The following is a 19491-nucleotide window of genomic DNA, read 5'->3' on the forward strand; positions in this document are numbered from 1 at the left end:
GGGGGGGTGATGTCTAAAAGCTGCACTTCTCTCCTGCTACCCCTGCTTGTATTCCCTCTCTCGCTGTGTCTCTCTCTGTCAAATAAATAAATAAAATCTTAAAAAAATGAGGGGCCGCCTGGGTGGCTCAGTCATTAGGCGTCTGCCTTTGGCTCAGGTCATGATCCCAGGGTCCTGGAATCGAGCCCCCCATGGGCTCCCTGCTCAGTGGGAAGCCTGCTTCTCCCTCTCCCACTCCCCCTGCTTATGTTCCCTCTCTTGCTGTGTCTCTCTCTGTCAAATAAATAAATAAAATCTTTTTTAAAAAAATAAATAAAAGCTGCATTTTTAGGGTGCCTGGGTGGCTCAGTCGGTTAAGCATCTGACTTCAGCTCAGGTCATGATCTCAGGGTCCTGGGATCCACACCCCCCCATTGGTCTCCCTGCTCAGCGGGAAGTCTGCTTGTCCCTCTGCCCCTCCCCCTGCTCATGCCCTCTCCCTCCCCCCTCAAATAAATAAAATCTTTAAAAATTAATTAAAGCTGCATTTTTATAACCCCTTATATAAGACTGAGAAAAATTCAGTTGTCCACATCACAATATTGGGAGAGAGAGGGGACCAGGGAGAATTGCCATAAATCCTGTGCTTATTGTGAATATGTTGGTGAGCAAAAACAGACACTGATTCTGCTCTCATAGTGGAAACAAGACCTTAATGAAATAATCACACATGCATACAAACCGAAAAAATATTGTGAATGAAAGGAACATTATTAGTATAGTAAAAGAAGTGGCAGAGTCTGGGGATCAAAGAAGACTTCCTTGTGGGGGGAAAGGGAGGGAAAATTTGCGCTGAGATGAAGAAAAGTAAGTATTAACTAGGAAAGGAGGGCAGCTGAAAATAAGAATGTTCCAATTCTCCACCTTTCTGATAACCACCATGATAACCCATATACCTCAATCCTAGGATAAATCCTGGGAAAATCACTGTTAACTTTTCAGTTGACTCTCCAGGTTTTGTTGTTATTTTATATATATCATCAACAACAACAACTATATATATATATGTATACATATATAAGTAGGTACATTGTATGTGAGTATATATACACATAGCTTTTAAAAATAATTTTGGGTCATAGAATGCAAACTATTTGTTCACCTAATGTATCATGTACGTTATTTTATCAGATACAATAATATTCTGCAGTATGGATTTACCAAAATTTTACCAATTTATCACTGATTGATATTTAGCCTCTTCCCAATCTTGGTCTATTACAAAAATGTCAAAGTGGAAGCCTTCATACACATATTTTTTGACAATTGTGGCATTATTTTCTTATGATAAATTCCTGGAAGTGAAACCACTGGGTCAAAGTAGATGTTGCCAACTTCACCTCTTAAATTTTGATGTATATATATTCCATGTTCTGCTCCAAAATTTTTCAATTTATTTAATTATAAGTGAGATTAAGCATCTTCTCATAGGTTTGTTAACCATTTGTATATTTCTTTTTTTTTTTAAAAGATTTTATTTATTTATTTGACAGAGAGATAGAGAGAGAGCACAAGTAGGCAGAGTGGCAGGCAGAGGGAGAGGGAGAAGCAGGCTCTCCACCGAGCAGGGAGCCGGACGTGGGGCTCGATCCCAGGACCCCAGGATCGTGACCTGAGCCGAAGGCAGCCGCCTAACCGACTGAGCCACCCAGGCGCCCCACCATTTGTATATTTCTTTCTATGAATTGCTTTTCCCCATTTTTCCATTAAGCTTTTCATCTTTTTCTTATTAATACATTAGAACTTTCTGTATATCAAGGAAATGAGCTCTTTGACTGTCATAAGTGTTATAAATATATTCCCAGTTTATAATTTTTTGGACTTCTGCAATATGGAATTTTTAAATCTTTATGATACAAAATTTATCAATTATTTGTTTACATTTTTGGGGTTGTGTGCCCTGGTTAGGAAGACCTGTATTTTCTTCTAATGTTTATGTACATTTTTTTTCTTTTTTTTTTTTTTAAAGATTGTATTTATTTATTTGACAGAGACAGACACAGCGAGAGAGGGAACACAAGCAGGGGGAGTGGGAGAGGGAGAAGCAGGTTTCCCGCGGAGCAGAGAGCCCGATGTAGGACTCGATCCCAGGACCCTGGGACCATGACCTGAGCCGAAGGCAGTTGCTTAACAACTGAGCCACCCAGGCGCCGTATGTACATTTTTTAATGTACATTTTTTAGTATTTAAATTTTTGGCTCATATGGAATTTTTTTGGTGGCATTGCCTTTGTTACCAGTAAGGCACCAGCAATTTTCCTCACCATTGCTTTTGAACCATTTGTATAAATGTCAACATGGTGAATAAAGCAAGTAACCTCCTAATGTCATTGTAAATACATTTTCTCCAGCTTTATTGAACACATGGAATATTTTTTTTTCCAAATAGTTAGGAAATTGTCCAGTGCCAATTATCAAATAATCTTTCTTTAGCTCGCTGATTTAAAACATCACCTTTATGAAAGAAAGAAGACAGAGAGAGAGAGGCAAACCATAAAAAAGACTCTTAACTATAGAGAACAAGCTGAAAGCTGATAGAAGGAGGTGGGCAGGGGATGGGCTAAATGGGTGATGGGTATTAAGGAAGCATTTGCTGTGATGAGCACTGGGTGTTATATGTAAGGGATGAGTCACTAAATTCTGTTCCTGAAACTAATACTGCACTATAGGTTAACTAGCTAGAATTTAAATAAAAACTTGAAACAAAAAATAAATAAATAAGTAAATAAAATGTCACCTTTATCATAAGCTGAAAAGCCACGTATATTTGGATATATTTCTTGATTCTTTATTATGTTGCTCGAATCTGTTATTTTTTTTCTTTTTACATACCAGACTGTTTTAATTATAGTATCTTTATAATATTTTTTAATATCTGGGAGGATAAGGCCTCTTTAATCACTCTTTTTCATAATTTACCTGCCTATTCACGTGTGTTTATTTAGACATAAAATGTATTATCTTGTTACATTCCCTTAAAATCCTGTCTTTATTCCAATTTAGGTTACACTTAATTTATGAGCTAACTGAGGGATAACTGGCATCTTTATAAGAATATCTTACCATTTGGGGCACCTGGGTGGCTCAGTCGTTAAGCGTCTGCCTTCGGCTCAGGTCATGATCTCAGGGTCCTGGGATCGAGCCCCGCATCGGGCTCCCTGCTCAGCAGGAAGCCCGCTTCTCCCTCTCCCACGCCCCCTGCTTGTGTTCCCTCTCTCACTGTGTCTCTCTGTCAAATAAATAAATAAAATCTTAAAAAAAAAAAAAAAAGAATATCTTACCATTTCACACAGGTCAGAATGGCTGTCATTAAAAAGACAAGAGAAGACAATTGCTGGTGAGGATGTAGAGACAAAGGGAACCCTTGTGCACTGTGGGTGGGAATGTAAATTGGTACAGCCACCAGGGAAAACAGTATGGAGGATCCTCAAAAAATTAAAAATAAAAATACTATACGATCCAGTAATTCCACTTCTGGGTATTTGTCTGAAGAAAATGAAATCACTATGTCAAAGAGATATCTGCACCCCATGTGCATTGCAGCATTATTCACAATAGCCAAGACACAAAAACAACCAAAATGTTCATCAATGGATGACTGAATTAAAATACACATATTATATTTATATATTATATATGAATATATATATTTGTTGTTGTTCATTCATAAAAAGAAGGAAATTCTGCCATTTGCAATAACATGGATAAACTTGGACGGTATTATGCTAAGTGAAATAACTCAGACAAAGAATGACAAGTGCTGTATGATTATCACTTGCATGTGGAATCTAAAAGAGCCAAACTCATAGAAACTTGAGAGTAGATTGGTGGTTGCCAGAGGCTGGGGAAAGAGAGAAATGAGGCGATGTTGGTACAAACTTCCAGTTATAAGATGAATAAGTTCTGGGGATCTAAATGAACAGCACGGTGACTATAGTTAACAGTACTGTATTGTATACTTGGCAGTTGCTAAGAGAGTAGATCTTAAATGTTCTCACCACAACAACTACAACAAATAAGGTGATAATTATATGGTATGATGATGTGTTAACTAACCATATTGTGATAATCATTTTGCAATATATATGTGTATCAAATCATCACATTGTTCACCTTAAACTTACATAAAATTATATGTCAATTATATCTCAATAAAACTGAGGAAGAAAGAATATCTTTCTATATAAGAACCCATTTTTTCTAGTTGTCTTCATTCTTTTTCCTCAGCAGCATTTCTAAATTAAAAAAAAAAAAAACAAAAACTCCTAGAGCATTGCCTGGCACACTATAGATTATTAATAAATACTTGTTGAATTAATGAGTATGTCTTGCAGATTTTTTGTTAAGGGTATTCTTTTTTTTTTAAGATTTTATTTATTTATTTGACAGAGAGAGACACAGTGAGAGAGGGAACGCAAGCAGGGGGAGTGGGAGAGGGAGAAGCAGGCTTCCCGCAGAGCAGGGAGCCCAATGCGGGGCTCAATGTGGGGCTCGATGCGGGGTTCGATCCCAGGACCCCGGGATCATGACCTGAGCCAAAGGCAGACGCTTAACGACTGAGCCACACAGGCACCCCAACGGTATTCTTAAGTAGCTTACTATTCTCCATGGCTATTGTAAGTTGAATCGTTTCTTTATCTTACTTTTTCTGTTTATTGTTTTTATATATGAAAGTGGTTGGTTTTTGCAGTTGATTTTATAGCTAGCCTCTTTATGGAATTCCTAAAGTTTCGAATAGTTTTTAGTTGATTCTCTTAGATTTGTTTCATTTGCAGTAATGATCATCTTGTCTCCTCCTTTCCAATATTAATATCACATTCCCTTCTCAGATAATTGCATTAAGTAGTACTTCCAGAACAGTGTTAAATAATTGTGAAAAAAACTGGCATCCTTGTCTTTTCCCTGATTTTTATGAGAATGCTCCTGGTGTTTGTCCCTCAAACCTAAGGGACTTCTTGGTCAGAACTAGGGCCATGGAAGAGGGACCTTCTGCAGGAGCTGAAGTCTTGGCCCATCACTGCCAGTATACTTATTGGCAGTCACTGCCAATAAAACACAGCCCAAATCAGTGAGGGAACAGGGAAGAAAATAAATTGCCTTCTCTGTTCCTCCAAAGTTCTGTAAGTGTATTCCATTGGCCAAATCCAAAGAGACTCCAACTAGGAAAGGTGCCTAGGGAATACAATCCATAGGAGTCAGCCTCCCAGGGCATAGAACAGGACCAAGGGGCAGGAAATTGATCAGGAGGTAAGGTTAAATAAAGGTTAGCCAACATAGTTCACCCTTTTAGCCACTCAACATCCATTCTTGCCCTTTACTCAAATAAAGAAACTCATCTCCAACAGGGAGGAAGGGACAAAAAGACCCATCAGCCTCTGTACTGTCATTGAGTAATGTCAATTCATGCTCTCCACCTGAAACCTAATTTATAACAACCATCTCCAGTATTTTTCATATATAAGAGAAAGGAAGGAAAAAAATTATCAACAAAGATACACCTAGCTGCCATAGCTCCCCTCTGTAGCTGGTCATGAGGCCAAAGTCAATAATCCATTTCATATGCCCCTTAGCTTTTCATAGTTCTTTCCCTGATGTAGTGACCCTAACCTTCAATCCTATCTTTATTGGATTTTTGCATTTTCCCATTGACCAGGACTATTGGGCAAATGAGTACTAAGAGGTGCCCTAATGGGCTCCACGCAAACTTCTCCTGTTCTCATTGTATAGCAGCAACTCTACTCCCCCTTGGTAACGGGATTCAATCACTCCAGCAGGTACAGTAACCCCTTCTCTGCCTGTCAGTTCAATTGCATAAGGAGACCAAAATGGCCAGGTTGCAGTTTCAGCTTTCAATTTAATGGAACCATGGTCTTATTCCCTGTGGGAAATATTCATCCCTTGGAAAATGGAACCTCCAAACCTGCTGAGCCCAAGGTTGTGGAGACAAAAATATATTTTTTTTTTCCTACTGGGTTAATTGGTGTGATAGTGAGAGGGGCCACTCCCTCCTCCATCCCTTCATTCCCAGACTCGTGCATCCTCACTATGAAGGAAATACCACCATATATTGGTCACTGGTTTTATTTTTTTTTTTTTTAAAGATTTTATTTATTTGACAGAGAGAGACACAGCGAGAGAGGGAACACAAGCAGGGGGAGTGGGAGAGGGAGGAGCAGGCTTCCCGGCGAGCAGGGAGCCCGATGCGGGGCTCGATCCCAGGACCCTGGGATCATGACCTGAGCCGAAGGCAGACGCTTAACGACTGAGCCACCCAGGCGCCCCTATTGGTCACTGGTTTTAAAGCAGCCATTATATTCTTGTAGTATAGCACTCTCAACATGGAACATCTGATCCTATAACTAAGCTTTCAGTAATTCACTTACTTTTCTATCAGGCAAGCTGCTTCTGCATGATGGAGTAAGTAATACAGATTAGTGAATCTTTGGATATGACTCCATTATTGTACTTCATCTACCATTAAATGAATTCCTTGGTCAGAGACAATACTGCTACCTAGGATAACCCGATGATGATTAAGGCATTCTGGAAGTCAATGGATGGTGGCACTGAAGAATCATCATGAGCAAAGAAGATAAATGTGTGTCCAGAATATTTATTTCCATAAGGAAAAATGTCTGTTCTCACCATGATGAGTGGTGTCCCATATAATAATCCTACCACCATAGGGCTGACTGGTATCCCCAGGAAATACTGTCTTATTGTATTGAATGGTTCTTCATAATCTTATTTTGTTGTCAGTTTGGGCACTCAGCAGTGTTAGCACAAGATCAACTTTGGTGAGTGGAAGTCCATGTTATTCAGCCCATGCATAACCTCCATAACATTGATGCTAATCTAATACAGGTAGCACAAAAAATAGGGACCATTATCACTATTCTATTTACTACAGTGCTATATTGAATTTGATAATATTTTCTTTTGGACTTTTGCATTTATATTTATAATTTAGTTTGACCTCTGGTTTACTGTTTTAGTTCTAGTCCTCTTTGTTTTGGTATAAGTCTTATGAAACCTTATATAATTAATTGGGTAGATTTCCACCTTTTCCTATGCTCTAGGACACTTTAAATTATTTTTAAAAATTTGTGGATCCTTGATGATGTTGTGGTAGGAAAAAGAATGTCTCCTCAAAGATGTCTACATATTGGAATCTGTGATTAAGTTACCTTATATGGCAAAAAGGACTTTGCAGATGTGATTAAATTAAGGATATTGAGATAGGAAGATTATGCTAGATTGGCTGGGTGGGCCCAATGTAATCACAAGGGTCCTTTTTAAAAAATTTTTTACAAGGGTCCGTATAAGGGGGGCAGAAGTGTCATATAAGACGTGATGACAGAATCACACATCAGAGTGACGTGGGGCGATGGGCAAAGGAATTCAAGCAGCCTCTAGAAGGTGGAAAAAGCAAGGAAATGGATTCTCCACTAGAGCATCCAGAAGGAACATAGTAGCTCTGTCAACCCATTTTAGACTTTTGACCTCCAGAACTGTAAGATAATGTGTCTTCTTTTAAGCCATTGAATTTTCAATAACTTGTTACAGCAGCAGTAGGGAACTAATACGATGTCATCACTGTTTTCAAAAAACAGAAGTTTTTTATATTTACCCAGATATTAACCATTTCTACTGCTTCTCCTTCATTCCTGAATTCCAGATTTCCCCCTGGTATCATTTCCCTTTAGGCTGGAGACCTTCCTTTAGCATTTTTTTTTTTTTTTTTTTTTTACAACATGTCTGTTGGCAACAAATTCTCTTGGTTTTCCTTCATCTGAGAACATCTTTATTACATCTCTGTTCTTGAAGTATAACTATGGTTTGGCAATTCTTTCCTTTAAACACTTTAAAGATGTTGTTATTCCACTATTTTCTGAGCTTCATTGTTTGGGATAAGAAAACCACGGTCTTTCAAATTGTTGTTCCCCTATAAGTAATGTGTTATTTTCCTCTAGCTACTTTCAAGGTTTTTTCTTTACTTTTGGTTTTTAGTAGTTAGATAAGATGTGTCTAGGCATGCTTTTCTTTGAGTTCATCCTGCTTGGGATTTATTGCCCTTCTTGAATATGTAAATTTATGACGTTCAAAATATCTGGGAAATGGTTAACAATTATATCCTCAAATAATTTTTCTATTCTAGGAGGGGCAAGCCCAAAAGATCAGGAACTGATATCCCTTCCCAGCACCATCTCACAGAGCAGGAGTTTTACTCAGGTAAAAGCAGGTGCCTGCTTTCAGCTCTGGTGCAGTGGTTCAAGGGTTCTTCCCAAGAAGAAAGGCAGGACACGAGGATGAGGAATGCCGCAGCTCTGACTGAAGGGACTGAAATAATTTGGAAAAGGTAGTAGAAAATTCCATGCATTTTGACAGGCATTGTCAAAAAAACAATGGAGATCTTGGTGGAGAGGCTAGTACCACCAATATAAGAAAAATGTCAGAACATTCACAAGTTTCCTAGAAAGAACCAGGGAAAGAGATAACCAATAAAAGCCCTCTTGAGATCACATAAAATTGTGGGGATCAGGAAGACTGTGTGTATATGCTAGGCTGCATACTCTTAGGAAAATTAGAGAAAGACATGGAACAAGCTTGAAAGGATTCCCCAAGCCACACAGAGACCCATAAACACAGGGCAAAAGCCTCACTGGCCAAAGAGCTTAAACACAACCTCTGACCAATCACTGACTAAATCATAAGCTACTCTGACCCAGGGACAGATCCTAGAAAGCCAAGATTAAAAATAAAGTCACAGTCATCCTTGGCAGTCTGAAAGAATGTGCGAATGTCCAAGGTTATATCCTTTCAGGAAAGATCAGAGAAGAAACCTCCAACCTACTAGTCCCTGGCTGAATGGGAGAGAGGCAAAATATGTAAATTCACTGAAATGTGAAAGCAGCTACACACCTATCTAATGATAAAGGGTAAATATCTAACTGACTGAGGGAACTTAAGCACAACCTTTGACCAATAAATGACATGCTAACCCAAAGGCAAAACCTAAGTAGCCAGGCTAAAAGATAAAAACAAGGGGAAAAGATCTGAGCTGGGACATCAGAGATGCACACTATAAGTGTGGAGGGAGGGGAATAAACTTCCCAGAATTAGTCCCACCAAGTCAACAAACAAATAAACAAATGACCACTGAGAGGAGCATCAGTATCCCGGGTTGCTATATTACCTAAATATCCAGCTCTCAACAAAGGATTAAAATACATACAACAACTTATAGGAAACATGAAAGACAGTATAAATGTATTCTGTTGTAACTTTATTTTTTTCTATTTGATTTAAAAGACAACTTCATAAAGCAACATCTATGTTGATGTACATACAGTGTATAAAGATGTAATTTGTATGATAATAACAATGCAAAGGAGTGGGTAGGGAATGGAGCTATTAGGAGCAAAGATTTGAAATTAAATTGGTATTGATCTAAACTTGATTTTTATAAGTTAAGTTGTTCACTGTAATTCCCAGGACAACTACCAAGAGAATATATTCTAAAATATAGTAAAAGAAATGACAGGGAATGAAAATGGTACACTAGAAAATGTCTACTTGACATAAAAGAAGGCAACAGTGAAGGAATAGGGGAACAAAAAGGACATAAGTCATATAGAAAACAAATAGCAACGTGAAATAAGTCAATCAGAGAAAGAAAATTATCATATGATCTCACTCATATGCGAAATTTAAGAAACAAAACAGAGGATCATAGCGGAAGGGAGGGAAAAATAAAAGAAGATGAAATCAGAGAGGGAGACAAACCATAAGAGACTCTTAATCACAGGAAACCGAGGGTTGCTGGAGGGGAGGGGAGTGGGAGGATGAGGTGACTGGGTGATGGACATTAAGGAGGGCAAGTGATGTAATGAGCACTGGGTGTTATATAAGACTGAAGAATCACTGAACTCTACCCCTGAAGTTAATAATGCACGATATGTTAATTCATTGAATTTAAATTAATTGATTAAAAATAAAATGTTAATGTGAAAGAAAACAAATAGCAAAATGGCAGATTTAAATTCTGCCTTATCAGTGATTGCATTAAATATAAATGTATTAAACACTCCTATTTATTTATTTAGATTTTATTTTATTTTATTTATTTATTTGACAGAGAGAGACACAGTGAGAGAGGGAACACAAGCAGGGGGAGTGGGAGAGGGAGAAGCAGGCTTTCTGCTGAGCAGGGAGCCCAACGCGGGGCTCGATCCCAGGACCCTGGGATCATGACCTGAGCCGAAGGCAGACACTTAACGACTGAGCCACCTAGGCGCCCTTAGATTTTATTTTCAAGTAATCTCTACACCCAATGTGGGGTTCGAACTTACAACCCCAAGATCAAGAGTCACATGTTCCACTGACTGAGCCAGCCAAGCACCCCTTAAACACTCCATTTTGAAAGCAGAGATTGCAAAAAAATAAAAAATAAAACATAAAAGCAGAGGTTGCAGAATGGATTTTTAAAATATGATCTATGCTACCTACCAAAGACATTCAGAATCAAAGACACAAATAGGTTGACAATCAAAAGACAAAAAAAAAGTTTTACCATGCAACAATAACCAAAAGGGACCTGGAATGGTTGTATTTATACGAGAAATATTAGGCCTTAAGACACACATTGTTATTAGAGACTAAGAAGGGCCATTTATAATGATGAAAATGTCAATCTATAAAGAAGATATAACAATTATAAATGTATATGGACCTAAAGACAAAGCCCCAAAATACATGAAGCAAAAACAGAATTGAAGGGAAATAAAAATATATACAAGGAATAACAATAATATATAATATATGCTAATTTCTAAGTACTACTGAGTGCTGAATCATTTAATTATCACAGCAATCCTATAAAATAGATATTGCTGGGGCGCCTGGGTGGCTCAGTCAGTTGGGCGTCTGCCTTTGGCTCAGGTCATGATCCCAGGGTCCTGGAATTGAGTCCGCATTGGGTTCCCTGCTTAGCAGCAAGTCTGCTTCTGCCTCTGCCCCTCCTCCGCTCGTTCTCTCTCTCTCTCTCTCTCTCTGGCAAAAATAAATAAATAAAAAATCTTTTAATAAATAAAAAATCTTTTAATAAATAAATAAAATAGATATTGTTATTTTCATCCTAAATATAGGGAAAGTGAGGCAGAGAGAGATTAAGAGATTTGCCTAAGATCACACAGCTATTAAGTGACAAAACCAGGATTTGAAGCAAAGCTGTCCGGTGGCTTCTGTGCTCTTAATTACCCCTTCTTATGGTTCAGCTTTGAGTAATATTTACATAGACATACTATGAACACTTAATATTGATTCAATAAAGTACAGAGAATATATTAAGAGAATGTAGGAGAAGTGTGGTTATATATGGAGTGGGAGGTATAAGATAACTGAATCCTTCCATTGTAGGAAGTCATAACTGATGTATAAAAATTAAAAATTAAGAAATAAAAGTATAAATAGGTTATTTAGAAATATGGAGGTGATTCCAGAAGAAACAGTTAAAAGATTTCAAAGTGATTGTCTCTGAGTAACAGAAATCTGGCCTGGGAAAGGATGAAGCAAACTTCTAGTGGATTTTTCTTGTTGCTGCTCTAGGCTTTACAGTACTCTATAACTACGAAAATCACATTTTAAAAAACCAGGTTTTGGAACTAACCATAGAATAGGACTCCAATTCTATGTAAATAATGTACAGAAAACTTGAGGACTATTATGGACGACGGAATGTGTGTGTCTCCCCAAAATTCATATGTTGAAGTGTTTACCCCCAGTATAGGCTGTGTATGGAGATGGGGCCTCTAAGGAAGTAACTAAGGTTAAATGAGGTCATAAGAGGGGTCCCTGTGGGACGCCTGGGTGGCTCAGTCGGTTAGGCATCTGCCTTCCGCTCGGGTCATGATCCCAGGGTCCTGGGACCGAGCCCCATGTCAGGCTCCCTGCTCAGCGGGGAGCCTCTTCTCCCTCCCCCTCTGCTGCTCCCCCTGCTTGTGCTCTCTCTCTCTCTGTCAGATAAATAAGTAAAATCTTAAAAAAAAAAAAAAAAGAGTGGGTCCCTGATCTGATAGGATTAGTGTCCCTGTAAGAAGAAATACCAGAGTGTTCACTCTCTCTCTAGGTGCACACACCAAGGAAAGGCCATGTGAGGTCATAGCAAGAAGGTGGTTATCTACAAGCCAAGAAGAGAGCTGTCACAGAAACCAAATTTACCAGCACCTAATCTTGGAATTCTCAGCCTCCAGGACTGTTAGAAAGTAATTTTCTGTTGTTTAAACCACCCAGTCTGTGGTATTTTGTTCTAGCAGCCCAAGTGGACTAATACAAGGACATTATGCTAAATGAAATAAGCCAGTCACAAAAGGACAAACATTGTATGATTCCACTACATGAGGAAATCAAATGCATAAAGTAGTCAAATTCATAGAGACAGAAAGTAGAATGGTGGTTGCCAGGGGCTGAGGGAGGGGATCGTGGAGAGTTAGTGTTTAATGGGTACAGAATTTCAGTTTGGAAAGATGGAAAGAGTTCTGGAAATGGATGGTGGTGATGGTTACACAATAATGTGAATGTGCTTAATGTCAATGGACCGTACACTTAAAAATGGTGAAGGTAGCAAATGTTTTGTGTACTTTGCCACAATTTTTTAAAAGGGAAGAAAAAAGAATGTATAGAGATACGTGTTGTAATATTGATGGGAGGCCGTATCTTCCATTTCAGTTCTGCACTCCTTTCTGCCAAAGTCCCACATGTATTGAGCCTTCTCAGCATTCTGTCCTCAGTTTTTCAATCTGTATCCCTTGCTGGGGCTACCTGACTCACTCTCTGGCTTCAGTTATCATCTAAAATACATATTTTTAGTCAGACCTTTATTCTGAGCTCTAGATCCACACTTTTCAAATAAACACTGAACATCTCCTCTTGAAAATCCCATAAGGGGGTGCCTGAGGGGCTCAGTCGGTTAAGCGTCTGCCTTCGGCTCAGGTCCTGATCCCGGAATCCTGGGATGGAGCCGCGCATGGGGTTCCCTGCTCAGCGGGGAGTCTGCTTCTCCCTCTCCATCTGCCTGCCGCTCTGCCTCCTTGTGCTCTCTATCTCTCTGTCAAATAAATAAACAAAATCTTCAAAAAAAAAAAAAGATTCTCTCAAAAAAAAAAAGTTCCATAGGCACCTCAAATTCAGATAGTTTAAAGTAGATTCATTCCCTTTACCTCTCAAATCTACTCCTTTTGAGGAGTTTAAAAAATAAACTGTGCTCTCGCTCTCTCTTTCTCTCTCTCTCTGTCAGATAAATAAGTAAAATCTTACAAAAAAAGAAGAGTGGGTCCCTGATCTGATAGGATTAGTGTCCTTATAAGAAGAAATACCAGAGTGTTCTTTGTACTCTGGTATTTGAAAACTAAAAGGGGAAGAGAAATGTTAATACTCTTGCTGCCTCATCCTCTGCTCCAGATTCACTCTCTCCCCTATACTACACTGCCTTAAGGGTCAATCGGTTTATGTGTTTTCCGGAAATGGGCTTTTTTCCCAAGAAGAACAGCATTTTCATTTTCAAAAAGTGATGTTAAACTCTTCCTCATATGTGCATGACCCGGCAAGGCCACTATACCCAAAACCTTAAACCAACCCCTGAGCCCTGAGTCTGCTACAACATTAGAGTAAGAATCGGGACCTGAATGTCATCCACTGCTATCCTAGCCTCAGCCCTACCCTTAGATCTGGGCATGAGGGGCCCTCTCTAAATCCCATGTTTTGAAGGGTCCTGTATATCACACACACACACACACGGGTGCCCGTGTCACACAGGATCTGGTGCTTATTGTTGGCACGGTGCAACTTATAACCCTAAACATCTGCACTCTGACTAGTACTGTTCAGGCTCCAGGAACATGCTTCTCCACATCTGTCTCCCTCTATCTTCTAAATAAAAGGCAACTGTGTCCAAATGCCATGACCATTTGTGGATTGTGCCACTGCTGACCCAAAAGACAGACATGATTTCAGAAGGCAGGGAAGATTCAAGCAGTGGAAGCACTTATGGAAGAGAAAAAAACAAGCTAACTTGTCAAAGCCTTCTCAGATACATGAATGCAATAGGTTTCTGTTGAACAAACTATCATTCCCCAATAGTGCCCATTTTCTTGCCTGTCTCTTTTCCAGTCTGTGGCTCCAGAGGTAATAAAAAATTAGTGCAGTATTTGCAAAAATTGCACAGAGAGGCTAATGAACATTTCACAATATTAAACAACTCATATTACTCTTGATTTTAGGGTGGATAGATTAGATAGATAGATAGATAGATAGATAGATAGATAGATAGATAGATAGATAGATAGATATAACATGCATAAAGCATTGTCACAGATTGGCTGTTCCAGGAAGCAGATTCTGAGACAAAGATTAGAGTATAGAAGGTTTATTGGGAAGTGCTCCTGGGATCAACACTTATGGAAGGAAAGGGAAGAAAGTAGCAGGAATGAAAAAAGGGAGAAATCAAATTTTAGCCCACTATCAATGGAATGCCTCAGCATACATTAGACTGAATTATGAAGACAGAATGAAACTCCAAAACTATCTCAGTTAGGGGCAAGAGGGCCAGGCCTTTATACACAGCATCAATGAGTCATTGGATGTGGGCCACCCTGAGAATGGGATGTGATCTGAAACAAGATAACTCTCAGCTAATGCAATCCCGGAAGAGGGCCGGTAGCCAAGGACTCTCTGATGGCAGCATTCCTAACAACTGAAGTAATAAGGCCTCGATTGCTAAAGGGAGCTCTGGGCAAGGTATTGCAGTGTCCACCACAGTCCACCTTTGTGCCTCCCAGATCCGCTTCACTAAGTTCTGGGACCAGCTCTTCTAGGAGTCTGATGGGCCTCTCTTCCTAGGAGAAACTTAGGACAAACTACCACCCTCAATACTGCAGCTGGTCTCAAAGCAGCAAATAATCACTTCCCCTCCCACTAAGAATTATAGATCCCCATCAGTCTTAAGGTTTTGGTGGTTTGCCTGGTGGTATGACCCAGACCCTCATTCCTGGTCACCATGCCTTTCTCAGGCCAGAGTTGCTATACTTGCTGATACCCACACACCAAGCCCACCAATCTAAGAACAATGCTTGGGCTTTTCCTTCCTAGTCAGCTTGTCAAGAGATCTCCCAGGGCGCCTGGGTGGCTCAGTCGGTTAAGCGTCTGCCTTCGGCTCAGGTCATGATCCTGGAGCCCCACATCAGGCTCCCTGCTCAGCGGGGAGTCTGCTTCTCCCTCTGCCCCTCATCCCACTTGTGTGCTCACTCTCTCGCTCTATTGCTCTCTCGCTCTCTCAAATGAATAAATAAAATCTTAAAAAAAAGAGATCTCCCAGGGGGCCACAGGTGATTGGTGAATGAATGATGCTAGTGCATCCGCGGAGAATCTGTTATCATGAAGGATCCACTCTTGCTGATTGTGTAGGTGCTTGTGTTCTCCAGTCCTGCCTGTGCTTGATCCTGTGTGTAAAACTTCCTTCTGGTTGCTGGGCCTGCCCGCCCTTATACCCTGGAGGATGTGACAGCATTCAGTTCATGATGGGCAGTTCTAGCTGCATGGTCACTTGATGTCCTATGGCCAGGCATTCCGTCTCTATCAGGATGCAATAGCATGTGAGGAGCTGTTTTTAAAAGATATATAATTCTCCACCGTATATGGCACAGTTTGCTCCAGAACCTAAATTCTGGACTCAGTTCTGACTTTCCCACTGGGGCTTATCAAAAACTCCATGTGGCATCTTTTGCCAACACAGATATCTCTGATGCCATAGGGTCTGTCTATTGTATGGCACAAGTGGCAGGACTACTTGAAACCACAGCCTGGACCTGCTATGGGACCTTCTCTTGCTCTAGGTTCCACTCAAAGCTGGCAGTTTTGGTTTTTTTTTTAAGATTTTATTTATTTATTTGACAGAGAGAGAGACAGCGAGAGAGGGAACACAAGCAGGGGGAGTGGCAGAGGGAGAAGCAGACCCCCCGCTGAGCAGGGAGCCCGATGCGGGGCTCGATCCCAGGACCCTGGGATCATGACCTGAGCCGAAGGCAGACGCTTAACGACTGAGCCACCCAGGAGCCTACACAAAGCTGGCAGTTGTTTGTGTCACCCAGTATATGGGTAGAAACAGTAACTCCAGGTGTGAAATGTGCTGTTTCCAGAGCCCGAAGAAGCCTACCAGGCATTGAGTCTCCTACTTTGTGGGGAAGGTGAAAAATGCAATAATTTGTCCTTTAATTTGGTGGGGATCTCCTGGCATACCCCCCTGATCATTCAAACTCTAAAACCTGCACTAGGGTTTATCTCCCATCATGGGGAGTACATGTATCTCACCAAGGCCTCCAACCCACTAACCACTTCTTACCCATTTTGGTCCAATTAGCATGATGTCATCAACATAGTGGACTAGTATTATATTCAGATGGTCCAGCTATCTCCAGACTATAATATGACAGAGGACAGGAGAGTTGTAGACCTTTGAGGAAAAACTATAAATGTATACTCTTGTCCTATATGAACATGAACTTTTTCTGATATTTTATTCTGATAGGGATATAAAACTACATGTTCCAAAGCAATAGCTAATTATTAGGTATCTAAGGTCATGTTATTCTGCTTTAGCAAAGATATTACATCTAACACGGTGGCTGCATTTGTATCACTACTTGGTTGAGTTTGCAATGGTCTGTCATGTACCAGGCTCTGCCCACATTGTGCAGGGGCCCAAACTGGTGTATTAAATGTAGATATGATAGGGGCCACATCCCAGCGATCTTTAGGTCTTCAAAGGTGGCACTAACTTCTGCCGTCCTCCCCAAGACGCTATATGTTTTCATTCATTATCTTGGCCAAGGAAGGTGAGGGCAGTCTCAGAAACTTCTGCTTTTCATCTACAAATAGCTCTGACTCCACAAGTCAAGAAACCAATATGGGGTTTGTACCAACTACCGAAACGTCTATTCCAATTATACATTCAGAGACCAAGAATATAGCCATCAGGTAGGCTTGTGGACCCAGTGGAGCCACTCTGAACCCAACACAGGCCAGGAGTCCATTTAATACCAGGCTCCCATCTGCCCTTATTCTAAGAAGGGGGACATGATGACATTTTAGGTCTCTGGGTATATCAACTCATGACCAGTGTCCATTGGGCCTCAAAATGTTTGGGTATTCCTCTTTCCCCTGCATACAGTTACATGCATAAATAGAAGGACTAGACAAATCATTACTACACATATGTTATAGGGTTCTTCTTCCTGGGCACCCCAGCCTCTCCTTCAGCCTCTCCTTCAAACAGTGCGCCCTGGTTCAAAAACTGACTTAGGATCAGAAGCTGAGCAAGGAATTGTGACTTTTTATGGAGGCACCGTCCTTCAGACTCCTGACCATCTTTGATTTCTTTTGGTTGTTCACGTTGAGTACAGATTGTTGGCTGCTTATTTTCCCCAGGGCACTGTGATATATTTCTTTGATTTCTTTTGGTTGTTCACGTTGAGTACAGATTGTTGGCTGCTTATTTTCCCCAGGGCACTGTGTTATATTGACCATATATTATATATTGTTATATATAATCTACTAACTACCTCTTAACCATCCCCACAGCTCTCTGCAGATCAGGCCCCCCGCCTCTCACCCTTACCCTGCAGTGCATTATGATATTCGCATCCACCCGACTTCTGACGGTTATGTGCAGTCATCCTGCCTCTCTTGTTTCAGGACATCACCGTTCCTATCAGTGATCCTCATCCTCTAACATCCTCTCCTACTCTGAGCCCTGGCCTGCAGAGGCAAGCCACCACGGAACTTCTTAGCAACGCTGCCATTCCTCTCACCAGTGCATTCCTTGTAGCTTGAGCGAACAGTGTGCCTTTTGGGTCCTCCTGCAGAACCTAGTCCTCCAGAGGGTTTTCTGGACATACATAATATATTTATTCTATCATTCCCACTTCCCTGAGCCTTTTGTCCTTTTTCCCCAGTCTGCTATGACAACTTTGGCATTTATACTTCACTTAATTCTTCCCCCTCCCCACCCCCCACACTCTGAGAAGCCATTCTAGTATTGAGTTCACTTGATCTCCTGGGGTCTTTCCCGGGGGGAGGGGTTAAATACTGTATTTTGGGAGAGAACTCTCAAAACAATTAATTTTCCCTTATTCAATTTTATATTCCAGCTCCCCTGATCAAGGCCCTCAGAATTCAGTCCCGTGCTCCCCCCTCAGCACCTGCTAGTACATGCTGGCTAGGTCCTATAGCTTCTTCTTGGGGTAGTCCCTTTCCTTCCTACTTAGGCCCAGCATATCCCCAGTGAAGCTATGCTGTGACTTAACTTTATATATAGGCCCAGTGGCCAAGATGGGAAGTGGGGCAGATTCTGAGGGAAATGCATATTATCTTACAGGAGAAAGGGCTCTGCAGATCAAGCAAGGTGAAGCACTAGCCCTTAATAGGAAGGAGTGGGACCTTTCTGAATGCTCAAGGTGTCCAGGAAAATCTGAAGATACAAGATTTTTAGGGATGTCAATCCAGAAGCCCCCATCCCATGTGCCAGGGTTCCATGCCTTCCTAACCAGGGCTCTGATCTTGGCATAGCAGACTTGTCTTGGTTGGGATTTTAACTTCCTTTGAAGCTTGCTTTCAGTAAGTCCTGGGCCTGGTCCTCAGATTTCTCTACCCTCTACCTGGAAAAGAGGAGGGCCTCTTTATATGCTACGAATGATACCCTCTGGCTTTCACATACAGCACTTAGTTGTTGAATAATTTAAGTTGGCTTCTCATTATTTTTTTTCCTAGAAGTCAACCAAGCATAGAAATAGCTACCCAATTTTCTGGCCTTCCTTATATTGAATATTTCCCACCTATTTCTCAAAATTCTGCTACATAGAACCAGCTAATGCTTTCCCTTCCAGCAGTGCCATCCCAGTTTGCCATCAGTGAAAGCTCTAACACTTCTTCTGTCACCTGTCCCAGGTGCTTATCTACTCCACCTACCATCAGTGACGGGGTCCTCATTGCCAGCTGGGCAGAAGGTGATTCATCTCCAAAATTTCATCACAGTGTATGCTTTCCTGAACTACTCCTCATACCAACTGTTGTAGGTTGGCTTCCTGGAGAGCAGACTCAGAGTTCAGCATGAGGGCTTTTATTAGGGAATGCTCTTGAGATCAAAATCTGTGGAAGGGAAGAGAAGGAAGCAGGATTGGACAGAGGGAGAAGTTAAGTTGTCCCTTTTGGGGCAAGAAGGGCCATGTCAATCAGCCATCAGATGGAAGTACCCCCAGGAAGAGGGTATGACCTTGGGGGAGGTGACTTTCCAGTTAAAGCAGTTCCTGAAAAGGGATGACAGCTGAGGGCTGTCTGTTGGCAGCACTCCTAGCAAGTAAATTAACCTCTTTATTCCTGAAGGAGGATTAGGGCAGCAGATTGC

The 19491-nt window shown here is 40.8% G+C and overlaps 1 pseudogene across 1 annotated transcript in view; it reads right to left on the reverse strand.

Moving 5' to 3' along the window:
- Positions 1-19491, reverse strand: part of LOC145717809 (delayed-rectifier potassium channel regulatory subunit KCNS3-like) — a 73411-nt pseudogene that overhangs the window by 40446 nt on the left and 13474 nt on the right. Inside the window, exon 2 of the transcript XR_014141246.1 lies at positions 19056-19235. The product of XR_014141246.1 is annotated as a delayed-rectifier potassium channel regulatory subunit KCNS3-like (transcript). The remainder of the gene's footprint in view (positions 1-19055; positions 19236-19491) is intronic.

Source organism: Leptonychotes weddellii, chromosome X (genome assembly GCF_054177405.1).
Source record: "Leptonychotes weddellii isolate Sample4059 chromosome X, ASM5417740v2, whole genome shotgun sequence".
NCBI lineage: Eukaryota > Metazoa > Chordata > Mammalia > Carnivora > Phocidae > Leptonychotes > Leptonychotes weddellii.